Consider the following 12,938-nt stretch of genomic DNA (forward strand, 5'->3'; position numbering starts at 1 on the left):
TACTTCAACCCCCAGAATCCCCAGCTGTCCAACAGTTTGTATCCAAAGCTAGCAATGCCTTCACCTCTGGCTTATACCACCTAACATCACAAATATGTTCTTCGTTGACTTCTGGGATTCTCTGCAACGTAGCTGCCATTACCCCTTAAATTCTAATAATAAATTACCATTTAGCAGCGACCTTATAATATATGCCTCATTCTTGCTTACTCAGTCAGAACAATTTCTCTGCTTCCTTTATAAAACCATGGGCTTTTATTTGCTGAGCATAAAATATGCAGAAATGTATGAACGGTTTTAAGGCTTGGTAACCTGAGCAAATACATGGTGCTATTTTCCTCCCCTTCTGAGCCGCGATTGAAGTCAAATTAACATATTTACTTTCAATGCTCCCTGGAGCAGCATTAAAAAAAATTGTTTAAAATTGTCTTTAGCTGACTAGGGTTAAAGCAAAGTCCTGCGGCTCCTTAAAAATGGGCAACAGCTTGACTCCTTTTGCAGATCACTTGCCTCTTTCCAATTTGGATGTTCCTTCTGATGTCAAAGAAACGAAGGAATGCCCCTACAGTTCATGGCTACAGAGGTAAATGACAAGGAAGGGCAAAATGTGGCCCTCTGAAAGTGGTTGGACCATAGCTTTGGCCTGATGGAAATTGCAATTCGTGAATATATGGCGTTCCAAACTTGAGTCCGTGGTGATGTTGTTTTTGTTCAAGTCGTTTCTTGAAAACTATCTCTGCGCAATTATCTGTTTTCATTAATGTTATTCCTATCATCCATTAGTCATTTATCCAAACATCTCACCTGATTGAATGGTGGATTGAATCTGCTATTAGACTAACACATCTAATAAATGGTTTCCATATGATTTCGGATGCATTCTCTTTTATTCCTCCTTTCTCAAACTTTAACTTTATATGCAAACTGTTCTGATAAAGCTATGGCCCATATTCTACATAACCATTCCTGGATTGAAAGAGTCTCCAGTGTTCCCCATTGTTTTTGTATGCTTTGACTATCCTCCATCCTTGCAGCATAGACAAAAAGGTTTTTACCGTTGGCCCTCTGTATCCATGGATTTTTTTAATACACAGATTCAACCATCCTTGGCTTGAAAATACCTAAAAATAATACAGACTCCTAAAGCAAACTTTGATTTTGCCATTTTATATAATGGACACCATTTTGCTGTGCCATTGTATTTAATGGACTTGAACATCCATGGATTTTGTTATCTACGGGGGAACCTGGAATGAAACTCCAGCGGAAACCAGGGATCCACTGTATTTGGTAAATTCTTATTTTCATTGTCGAATAAAGAAATAAGAACGCACAAAGTTGCAAACGCACATTGCATCCATCAGTACAAGTGTCAGCAGTAGAAACCCACAACTAGAAAACACAATCCCTTAAAATGCCAGACCCAGCAAATGGCACTTTCTCAGCACAATGTGTTGAGTTTCCTATGTGTGATCCAGTTGACTGTTGTTTCTTGGCCAGAGCTGAACTCTATGATCCCAAAAGCTATTTCAGCAAATATTTATCTCAGGAAGTGAGAAGACACTGAGAGAAAGAACAGTGCGGTTGAAAACAAAACTAAAAACAAAGAAGACGAGGGAAGAAAAAGAGTGAGGGCGATAGATTGAAAATCAATGTCTTTGAGCTTTTCGGCCGTATGCTTTCAAAATATGGCTGCAAAATTTCCTGTATTTCTCAATTGCAATGATTTGGGGGCATCAACCGTCCAGGAAATAGCTTCTCCCCACTCCTTTTCAAAACTCTCTTGTTTGAAATGGTAAATTCCCTTGGTGTGATTTTTAATCTTTCTTCATATACAGTTCTTCATATACAGTGGACCCTTGTTATCTGCAAGGGTATCGTTCCAGGACCCCCATGGATAACAAAATCCATGGATGCTCAAGTGCCATTCAATCCAATGGCATAACAAAATGGTGTCTCTTATATAAAATGGAAAATCAAGGTTTGCTATTTGGAATTTATCCTTTTTCTAAATATTTTCAAGCCGTGGATGCTTGAATCCGTGGATAAAAATCCGTGGATAAGGAGAGCTGACTGTATATAGTTGGAGACTCTCAGGTGGAGTAAACTTAGTTGGATCCAGAGCCCAGACCATTGACTTACTTTGCAATCTGCCTCCCACAATTCCAGTGATCATATTGTCTGTGGGATTTTGGAAGTTGCTTTCCTCACCTGGAATACAGTGTCCAGTTCTGGGCACCATGGTTCAAAAAGATGTGGACAAGCTGGAGCATGTCTGGAGGAGGGTGACCAAAATAATGGGGATGGGTCTGGAAGCCATCAAGTCCTATGAAGAAAGACTTAGGGAACTGGGTATGTTTGGGCTGGGGAAGAGAAGATTAAGAGTGGTCATGATAGCCCTATTAAAATATTTGAAAATGTCATATTAAGCATGGAGCAAGCTTGTTTTCTGCTGCTTTAGAGACAAGGGCATCGAGCAATGGGTTCAAGCTATAGGAAAAGAGATTCCACCTAAACATTAGGAAAAACTTCCGGATGGTAAGAGCTATTCGAGAATAGAATATGCTGCCTTGGAAGGTGGTGGATTCTCCTCCTTTGGAGGTTTTTTAAACAGAGGCTGGATGTCTCTCAGAGAACTGTCAATATCTATGGCAGGGAGTGAATTGTAAAATCCTATATAGCAGAAAGGGACTGGACTGGATGACCCTTGGGGGTCTCTTCCGACTCTAGGATTCTTTTATTCTATGCACTTCCATCTGGCAGAGCAATAATTGGGCTATTCTGTGAGCTCTCTAAAGAAAAAAGGTTTCACCCGCTCTTCTTCCCCGTTCTCCTCTGAGAGTCTTTATCTTAAGTAAACGCATTAACATTTACCTCCATTTTTCCTCCTAAGATGCATGTTGGAAGAGTACCCTGTGTTGCATTTTGCAGGTTTATCTTCCTGGCTTGCCCTCTGGGTTTACGCGGCTGGTCAACCTCCAGCATACATTGCTGTTTGAGAAACGACATAGAGTGGGTTAAATAGACTTGGCATTTCAATATTTGCCCAGGCAAGCTGAGAAAAACAGATTGATCCTGGAAAAGCTCCCAAAATTCTGGGCCACTTTCCCCCCTGTAAAGCTTGGAGACAGTTCCTACATCATTATCTCCTTTTAAAAGGCATATAATATAAGGACATTATCTCCTTTTAAAAGGCGTATTATATAAGAACTGGCAGCTCATGGTCCAAACCAGTACTGGGGTGTCTCACCCCATTATTTGAGAGTAAGATATGCACCCCTCACTGTATAAGAATGATATTTTATTAGAAGTGGGAGTTGGAGATGTATTGCATTTGCAACTGATGTTTATTCTATCTTACTTCAGGCGTTACTGAGAAAATAACTGCACTATGAATGCTTTCTTAAGGTGCTAGGAGAGTTGGTGCCCAATATTAGCAATAGCAAGTACATTTCTATACCGCTTATCAGTGCACTTAAGCACTCCCTAAGCGGTTTATGAAGTGCTTAATTTTATTAGTGCTTAATTTTATTTATTGATTTGATCGCTATCCCACCTTCGTCCCAAAATGTGACTCAAAACAGTTAAAGCAAAACAGCTACAAGAATATATAGTGCAAAAGAACACACACACACTCCTAGTATGAGTGGTGTAGCAGATAGGATCCATTTCAGAAGTAATGGAACAAGTCAATTGCTGATTAGAAAGTGAGGATAGGAGACCTTGGTAGAGCATTAAGAAAAGAGGCGAGGTTTCGGGTTTATTGGAAATTGTGTGGATAAGTGCATAGGGATGGGTAGAGTGCAACCCTGAGACCACATGCATCCCACAAGGTTGTATCGGTGGACCCCCTGATCTTTTGATTTTCAAAACCCAAGTGGCTTGAGACCCTTAGGTCTCCTTTCCTTCCTTCTAATCATGTTATGAATCAGAGCATCATTTAACAAAACAAAGATCCTCTCGCCGTTGCGAAAGAGCTCTGGGGAAGTCGGGGTTTTTTGTCCTCCCAGGCCTGCCTCTGAGGCGCAGAAGCAAAGGCTGGGCTGTGCTTTTATTTGGCCCAAAGGATTCTTACAACATTTCCTTTAATTTGTGGGATTTCTAGTAAATGGATTTAAAATTAGGTCTGGGCGGGGTGCCAGCCGGCATCTGAATGGTGCAAAACGCCAAAGGAAACAAATGAGATTCGGTATGGTTTGCTTTCACTTCTCTCTCTTTCTCTGGATGGTTGGTAGGATTTAACGGATGATGGGAGGCAGAGTCATACCAATCCTTTAAGCTGGTTGTAGATTAGCACCACCTAACCATCCTTGTCACATCATAGGGATGGTCCTTAGACACAGATGTTGGCTGTAGTGCCTTTCACTCCTTGTTGTTGTTGTTGTTGTTAATTGCCTTCAAGTCATACAAAACCCATGCTGACCCTGTGATGAAACATCTCCAAGAAGCCCTGTCCTCTGCTGCTCTTAGGTCCTGCAGATTCATACCTTCCTAATTGAATCTATCCATCTAGTGTATGGTCTTCTGCTCTTTCTCCCTCCTTCCACCTTTCCTAGCATTATTGCCTTTTCCATTGAGTCATGCCTTCTCATGATGTGGCCAAAGTACAACAGCCTCAGCTTAATCATTTGGCTCCCAGGGAGATTTCAGGCTTGATCTGTCCAAGGACCCATTTGTTTGCCTTTTTGGCTGTCTGTGGTATACTCAGCACTCTTCTCCAGCACCACATCTCAAATGAGTTGATTTTCTTCTTACCCGCTTTCTTCACTATCCAGCTCTCGCATTTGTATACAATGATGGGGAATAGAATGGCTTGGAGGATTCTAACTTTACAGGTCAGTTGTAAATTTTTAGTCTTTAGGATCTTATCTAGTTGCTTCATAGCTGCCCTTCCCATTCCAGTTTCTTAACTGGATTTCCTAACTGCAGTCTCCTTCCTGACCAGTGGCCAGTGTTTGATCCAAGGTGTGGGAACGCATTTGGTTTAAGCCAAAATTTAAACCATGGTTTAAACCAACCTGGTTTAAACCAGACAACTTTGCAAGATTGGTTCCAGGGTTCTCCCCTCTGTTTTGTTTTGCAGGATTTTTAATTCTTTTTTTTTTTTTTTTTTTTTTTTGCGATAGAAGAACTTAATTGCCAGTGAGCAAGTGAAAATCAAAATGCATCCGAGAGATAAAATATTACATTTGATTTTAAGCACAATTAGAATTGCAAACGGAGCACTTTGTATTTCACCTCGACGCCTCCTATTTATGGCACGATATGCAAACGAAGCAAGCTATGAATATTAAAGATGGGAGTGAGTTATTAACTCTCCTTCTCTCCCTCTCTCTGTCTTTAATGAGTGCAGTTATGGGCATAGGTCCTTGGCCACCTTTTAATTTTGTAGCATGCTGCCCAACAGTTATTAATGCTCTGTTGAGCGGCCATAGAGTAACCCAGAGGGGAAGCAGCCTTAAACTGAACTGAAGCATTGGCCATTCTAGTAGTGGCAGCAATGACTTTCAAGAGGTGTTGAAAAATGTTCCTGGGACATCCGACATTGGGATATGAGAGGCAGCTTCACAGTTGAGTCAGATGCCTGGTCCATTTAGTTATGGCAACTCTGAGGATCCTAAGGCCCCATACAGACAGGCCAAAATAAAGCTGCTTCAAGTCACTTTGGAGGTATGCTGTTAAAATGATGCATGCGTCCTAAGAGTCTGGAAGCCGCACCAAAGCCACGATCCAGCCCTAAGGACTGGAGCGCAGCTTTGGTGCAGCTTCTGGACTCGTAAGACGCATGCATCATTGAAACACCATACCTCCAAAGTGACCCGAAGCAGCTTTATTTTGGCCTGTCTGTATTAGCTTTTTAATGGTGGGCATTTAGAATTGTGAACCTAAATACTCTAAAGGCATCAGATCCCGTCTGGTCTTGGAAGCTAAACAGGGTCAGCCCTAGTTAGTACTTGGATGGGAAACTGCAAGGGAAGACCAAGTGCGGCGTAGGCTGTATTTCAAAGAAAGGGATTGGCAAAATTGCCTCTTGAATATTCCTGGCCTATGAAATTCATGAGATCATCATGAATCGACAGGTGACTTGAAGGCATGTACACACACACATTAATGCATAGAAGATGGGAAATGAACCAGATGAACTTAATCTCTTAACACAGGAAGACAAAGATGGCTATCACATTGCCAGGGACCTAATACCCTAAACTCGCCAGATCCCACCTGATCAGGAAGGAATCCCAGAGGTATCCAGGAGGAGGTAGGAAAGAATCCTGGAAACAATACACAGCCCCAGCTACCATTCAGTGTTGCTAATATTGGCCTTGATGGACCAGTGTTAGGACTCAATATAAGGTAGTTTCCCATCTTCTTTCCCATCTCCTCTCACCCCATGTAATTCCAGTTGCCCTCTACCATGCCAAACTCACACCTCTGTGTGATTTCAGAAGCTAAGCAGGGCCATCTCTGTTACTCTGTGGATGGGAGCACCAGAAGGGAAGATGAGAGATTTCCAGGTAGAGCTAGGAAACATCTTACAGGAAACCCTAGAAAGTTATTGCTACCAGAGTTGCCAACTGACCAGCAGACCAGAATTGCCACTATTCCACTGTTGAAGAGCTCTTCCAGTCAAGAAGTTCTTCCTAGCGTTTAGGTGGAATCTCTTTTCTTGGCATTTGATTCCTTTCGTTCTTGTTCTAGTCTCTAGAACAGCAGAAATCTATGAATGTTCATAAATTCTTGTTTTGTGCTGATAAAACAATCTAATTTATCATTTTCAGCTGACCTTTAAAAAGTGTGTGTTGCTGGGTCTCAGAGACAGAAGGATGTGTACCATGTATGCAAAGGGATCTTGTAGCACCTTTGAGATTCAAAGGTGCTACGAGATCCCTTTGCATACCAATGTTCCAGACTAACATGGCAATATCTTTGAATGTGTACCATGGATTAACTAGTAGTTCATCCCTGTAAAGTCTGGTGGTTCCATGCAAATGGGGCAGAGCATCCATTCAGGGGTCTGGTCCAAACCCCAAAGTTGCTGACCAGACGGATCAATTCTACCCTCTCATCCCCCCGAAAAGAAGACAAAATCAATCCTTTGGGCAGCTTCCTTAATTCCTATTAAGGGGCCAAGCATCCTATTTAAAAGGGAAAAGATTCCCAGGTCCATTCACCAGCATTTCCAGTTGAAGCTAGGAAAAAACCCAACAACTCATAGCACTTTGTAGTCATCTATCAAACTTTAGATTTCTTGTTGATTTTTTAAAAATGTTGTTGGCTGTTGCTGTTGTGTACCTTCAAGTCATTTCTGACTTATGGCAAGCTATCCTGGGGTTTTCTGGGGCTGAGAGTATGTGACTTGCCCAGTGTCACCCAGTGGGTTTCCCCAGGCGGGTGGGGAATCAAACCTTGACCTCCAGAGTTTTAGTCCATCGTTCAAACCATTATGCCATGCAGGCTCAGCATGCTTGTTTATTTGTAAAGAGGACCAGTGTGGCATAGCAGTTTGAGTGTTGCACTACAACTCTGGAGACCAGAGTTCGATTCCCCGCTCAGCCATGAAACCATATTGGGTGACCTTGGTCAAGTCACTCTCTCTCAGCCTCAGAGAAAGGCAATGGCAAACCTCCTCTGAACAGATCTTTCCAACAAAACCCTATGATAGGTTTGCCTTAGGCTCGCCATAAGTCGGAAACAACATGAAGGCAACAACCATGGCATTATTTTAAAAACAACAACATGCTCTTATGTGATCACTGACTAAAATTTGGAGGCGGTTGACAACTCTGTGGGTGAGATTGCAAAATACTCTACACCTAGTTCTAGTTCGGAGTGGATTTTACAAGCAGATGGGACTCTGTAGGGATGTGGATTTCCTCTCCTGGTGCATGAGAGTTAAAATGCAAGGATGTGCCAAAGGGTTTTTGGCTGTGGATCTAGGGAGAGATCAGTGTCCCCCGCACCCCCAGTGTGGCTCTTTCCCTTTTTATGGCAGGCATTGCAGGGTTTGGGGTCTGAAACCATGGGAAACCCCGCTGCCACCCTCCCTGCTTGCTGGTGCATATCTCCCTCCCTTTTAAAGCCAACCTCTGTTGCATCAGAACTAGGCAGCATTCCTGGTGTTCTTTCATGGCTGTTTCTGCTGACTCACAGAGTAACTTGCCAAGGGAAGGAGGAGGGGGATACACACAAACACACAGTCTCGCACAGACACACAAGCGCAGGCCTCGCCACCATACTTAGGCAATGAGGTGAAGGAAGAAGAACTCCTCTCCGGTGCTTGTGAGTGTACCAATGCCAATATTCCTGTTATTTTCTGCATGTATGTCTCTGTATATATATATATATATATATATATATATATGGATTCTTTTAGCAGCATTTTTGAAGACTGAAGTGGGCAGGTTGATTCGGTGCCAAGTGAAATGCTGCCGTTTTGGAGACATAAGAATAACAGTTCTCACTGTTGTGCCTTCTTTTTCCCTTCCTAATGCATCATTATCAGTGCGGATTTAAAAAGTGTTGAACTGTCAGGAGGTGGAGGGGGAGAGTTGGTTGAAATTTCGAGCACGGGACTTTGCATCACCCACAACAGGGACGTGTGTCTGTGTACGTGTTCCATTTTTAGTCTACTTAGCTTGAATTACATCCCGCAAATTAAAATGCAAATTGCACCATATTTTTTAGCGCACCCACCTGACTTCCTTCCCTCTTGGAGGGCTTCGAAAAGATATCTCTTCCCTATGTTTCCTAAAGTTTACTCTTCTCTAAGGCTGTCATTGACCCCTGGGGTCCTTTAAGTTTTAAGGAAGGAAAGGAACCCGAAAAGGAAAGTGTGTGATTTATCTATTGGGCTTTTTTTGGCGGAGACTAATAAATCCCCTTTGCCAAGGGGGACCTAGCATCCCCATTTGCGCCTGCCTTGTTTGTGCACTTGCTGTTGTTTTCATGGTTGTGCTCCCACCCCTGCCCTCTTCTCAGTGCCACCTTGTTCCATGTTGTTGTCGAGATGTTATAGATCTCCGGATATTTCTTGGTTCCTCTCCTTGTACTTACTTTTGAGCACCTGGGTCTGGCCGTTCATGATAATAATCTGTCTCTTTCTGTTCTCTCCTGGAATCTCGAACCTGAACTGGGCTATCCGATTATTATTGATGCTGTTTCCCTCCAACCCCACCCTGGTTTCTTCTTCTGAATTGTCTGATGCTGCACCGAGGGAAGGGAAGCCTGCAGTGGAACCAAATGCACCCCCCTCTGTTCTCTGCATCTTTCGATTGTCTCCTTTTCAAAATCAACATCATGTTGTGTTTTCCCCCCCTTGGGGCAAGGCACCATTGAATTATTTCAGCATTTGTTCTAATTTGTGTAGGTTGGAGACTCTCTAGAAAAAAAGGAATTGATGAAGTGTGTTCATAGAATCACAGAATCCTAGTTGGAAGAGATCCCAAGGGCTATCCAGTCTAACCCCTTCCTGCCATGCAGGACAACACTATGGAAGCACGCTCTGTAACAGATGCCATCCAGCCTCTGTTTAAAAACCTCCAAAGAAGGAGACTCTTCTCCAAGGCAGGCTATTCCACCGTTGAACAGTTCTTACCATCTGGATGTTCTTCCTAATGTTCAGGGGGAATCTCTTTTCTTGTAGCTTGAGTCCATTGCTCCGTGTGCTAGGAGTTCACGACATGGATGGCATCCCATGCAGAAGCGGATTTAAAACCTGTAAGAAGACATGCAAAAGCACGATCGATTTTCAGACACATCGAAGTTAACGAAACATTAAACTGGCTAGAAAGTCGACCTTTTCTGGAGGTAAAAAGAATGACATTTTGTTGACTTCCTAGCTGGGTTAATGCCGTGTTGGTGTACCTTAACAGCGACATTGTCTGAAAACCAGTTGCGCTTTTGCATGTCTTTTCTACTTTCTGTCCGGGCTAATGTTGGGTTAACCTGGGCATCATCTGATAATAAATCTGCTTTTGCTGGGTTTTTCCACTTTAAATCCTGTGTGATAAACTCCCTAGTCTCTGAGGCAGCAGAAAACAATCTTGCTCCATCCTCAATATGACACCCCTTCAAATATTTGAACATGGCTATCATATTACATTTTAACATTCTGTTCTCCAAGCTAAACATGCCCAGCTCCCAAAGCTGTTCCTCATAGGGCTTGGTTGTTTCCAGGCCTTTAACCATTTGGTTCGCCCTCCTCCATACATGCTCAGGATCCCTCTGGACACAATATTCTAGCAGAATAGAGTAGCTCTGTTACTTCTCTCAGTCTAGACACTACACATGGATGCAGCCAAGATCATACCGGCTTTTTTAGCTGCTGCACCACACTGTTGATTCATGTTTAGCTTGTGATTTACTAGGACTCCTAGATCCCTTTCACATGTGCTGCTGTCAAAGCAGGTGTCACCCATCCTTTGTTGCTTGAGGAACCACCATTAAAAGTTTATGCTGTTAGCGTGGCACTGTTACTTCCCTCGATCTAGTCATTACACTATTATTGAGAGTCATGGCAGTTAAAGTGGTTTCAAACTGCTTTATTTCTGCAATGTGGATATGCCCCAGGCTCCTATTTTAAAGGGGAGAGACTCAGTGTGTCCCTAGTTTGGTCCAGAAGTGGGGCAGTCAAGAGAGTATGGAAAGTTCAAGGGCCACAAAAACCATTTTTGGGGGCTGCATTTTGCTACCTCTGCTCTGCTCCAGCTAGCAACAGCTCTAAATCTGTCTGTCTCTTGAAGTTGGAGTCAAGGTTTTGGGATTGCAAGTACCAAAATGCTGTATGGTGCCCTTTTGATGCTGCGTCATCTGGACGCAGCACTGGAGGTGCATCATGATGCCGCATACCGTCTGGACCAGCGCATGGCATCATGGCGCCCTGGGGGTGGAGTCAGCATGCATTGTCAGGATGCTTTGTGCTGACTCCACCCACAGGCCGGCCTTTCGGGCCGGTCTGTATAGGGTCTGAGTCCAGTGCTCAAACCAGTACACCACACTGGCTCTCTAGAACAGTGGTTCCCAACCTTTCTAATGCCGCGACCCTTTAATACAGTTCCTCATGTTGTGGCGACCCCCAACCATACAATTATTTTCATCGCTACATGCAAATATGTGTTTTCTGATGGTCTTAGGCGACCCCTGTGAAAGGGTCATTCAACCCCCAAAGGGGTCCCGACCCACAGGTTGGGAACCACTGCTCTAGAAGGTACATGTTGTTGTTATGTACCTTTAGGGCAACTCTCTATGGTGCCAGAACTGGAAAAAAACATCTTAGTAAGAGTTGGCAAAGTTACCAGAAGTGGCCAATGTCTGGTCAATATGTTGCCCTACAAAGACTTTATATGGGGAATTTAATGGAGGGTGCCACACGCCAGTGTGCTGTAGTAGTTTGAGCTCTGGAAACCAGGGTTCAATTCCCTGCTTGGCCATGGAGACCCATTGGTTGATCTTAGGCCAGTCACACTCTCTCAGCCTCAGAAGAAGGCAATGGCAAAATCTTTCCAAAAAACCCTTGTGATATGTTCATCTTAGGATGTCCATAGGTCAGAAACAACTTGATGACATACAGTAACAACAACAGCTACACTTTTTAGGGCTCTGTCCTATTGCACCAGATATGGGAAGCTAAGCAAGGTTAGCCCTGGTTAGTACTTGAATGGGAGATTGCCAGTGAATACCAGGTACTGCAGGCTACGATTCAGAGTAATAAACTGGCAGAGCCACCTCTGAATATTCCTTGCCTAAAAAAATCCTATGAAATTCACAGTGTCACTGTATGTCAACAAGTAACTTCAAGGTACATAGATACACACCCTTGTTAATCCCGGTTAAAGTAGGCCCATTGCATTAATGTAATTTACCCAAGTGTTGATTTGGTAGTATGCATCAATTGGAGCAGGGCCTGAATTTTAAATTATTTTAGTTGTTGTGTTTTCTTAAGGCGGTCTTTAGTTGCCTTGTGCTTGAATATTATTTGTTGGATTGTGTTTTAATAATATTTAATAATGGTGGGATTTTTATTTGTACTTGTTTGTTTGCTTTTTAATCCTGCTATGGGTTACACTTTGGGTTCCACTTCCAGAGAAAGTTTGTGCAAAAAAACCACAGGTTTAAAACATGGACACAGCTTTTTTAAAAAAGTTATAGTATCAAGTTCATTACATTTTGCTTTGTTTCAAAAGTGCAGTATTTAAGGGTAACATTTTTAAAATATAAGTGCTGTACACAAAATATAAAATTATGAAAATGCAAACTAAGCTAATGACACGGAAACTGAAATTTGCAAATAGGATGCTCATTGTATCTTTGTTTTTTTGGGAAGTACTACTTGGCAACAAAGATTCCGTCTTGAGGACTAGCAACTTGCTTTGGTTTGCAATATATGCTTTTTGGGGGCTGGGGACCTCATCTTCTTCCCTGGATTCTCAGACTTATCCTGAAATATCTAAATCATATTGTTGTTGTGTATCTTTCAAGTCATGTCCAATTTCCAATAAGGTGAACTTTATTGCTTTGTTTTCTCATCAAGATTTGTTCAAGAGGGGGTTTGCCGTTGCGTTCCTCTGAGGCTGAGAATATGTGACTGGCCCAAGATCACCAAGTATGTTTTAATGTACCTAGCTAGGTTCTGAATGGTCCCCCAGAATCATGGGCTGCATCCACACTGGGGAAATAATTCAGTTTGACACCACTTTTAACTGCTGCGGCTCAGTTCTGTGTAATTCTGGGAACTGCAGTTTCGTTGTGACACCAGAGAGGGCTGAATGTCTCACAGAACTGCAAATCCCAGAATTCCATAGCATTGCGCCATGGCAGTTAAAGTGTCAAGCCGGATTATTTCTGCAACGCGAATGCAGCCCTTGATTTAGGGTAACACTTGTAAACTGTAAGCGCTGTCTATGAAATTTAAAATGGATTATTTGTATAAGTTATTTGAT

At 42.7% G+C, this 12,938-nt stretch overlaps 1 protein-coding gene across 3 annotated transcripts in view; it reads left to right on the forward strand.

Annotated features, from left to right (window-relative positions):
• NACC2 (NACC family member 2) overlaps positions 1-12,938 on the forward strand; it is a 74,225-nt gene that overhangs the window by 29,432 nt on the left and 31,855 nt on the right. The window contains exon 1 of one of the 3 annotated variants that reach the window (XM_089535136.1): positions 8,194-8,280. The exons of the other annotated variants lie outside the window; for them this stretch is intronic. The gene's annotated coding sequence lies outside the window, so the exon portion shown is untranslated. Of the gene's footprint in view, positions 1-8,193; positions 8,281-12,938 lie in introns of those variants that run through there. 3 annotated transcript variants of the gene reach the window in all.

This window comes from Sceloporus occidentalis, unplaced genomic scaffold, assembly GCF_023333645.1.
Source record: "Sceloporus occidentalis isolate IW3139 unplaced genomic scaffold, rSceOcc1.0.p SCAF_8, whole genome shotgun sequence".
In the NCBI taxonomy this organism is placed as follows: Eukaryota; Metazoa; Chordata; class Lepidosauria; order Squamata; family Phrynosomatidae; genus Sceloporus; species Sceloporus occidentalis.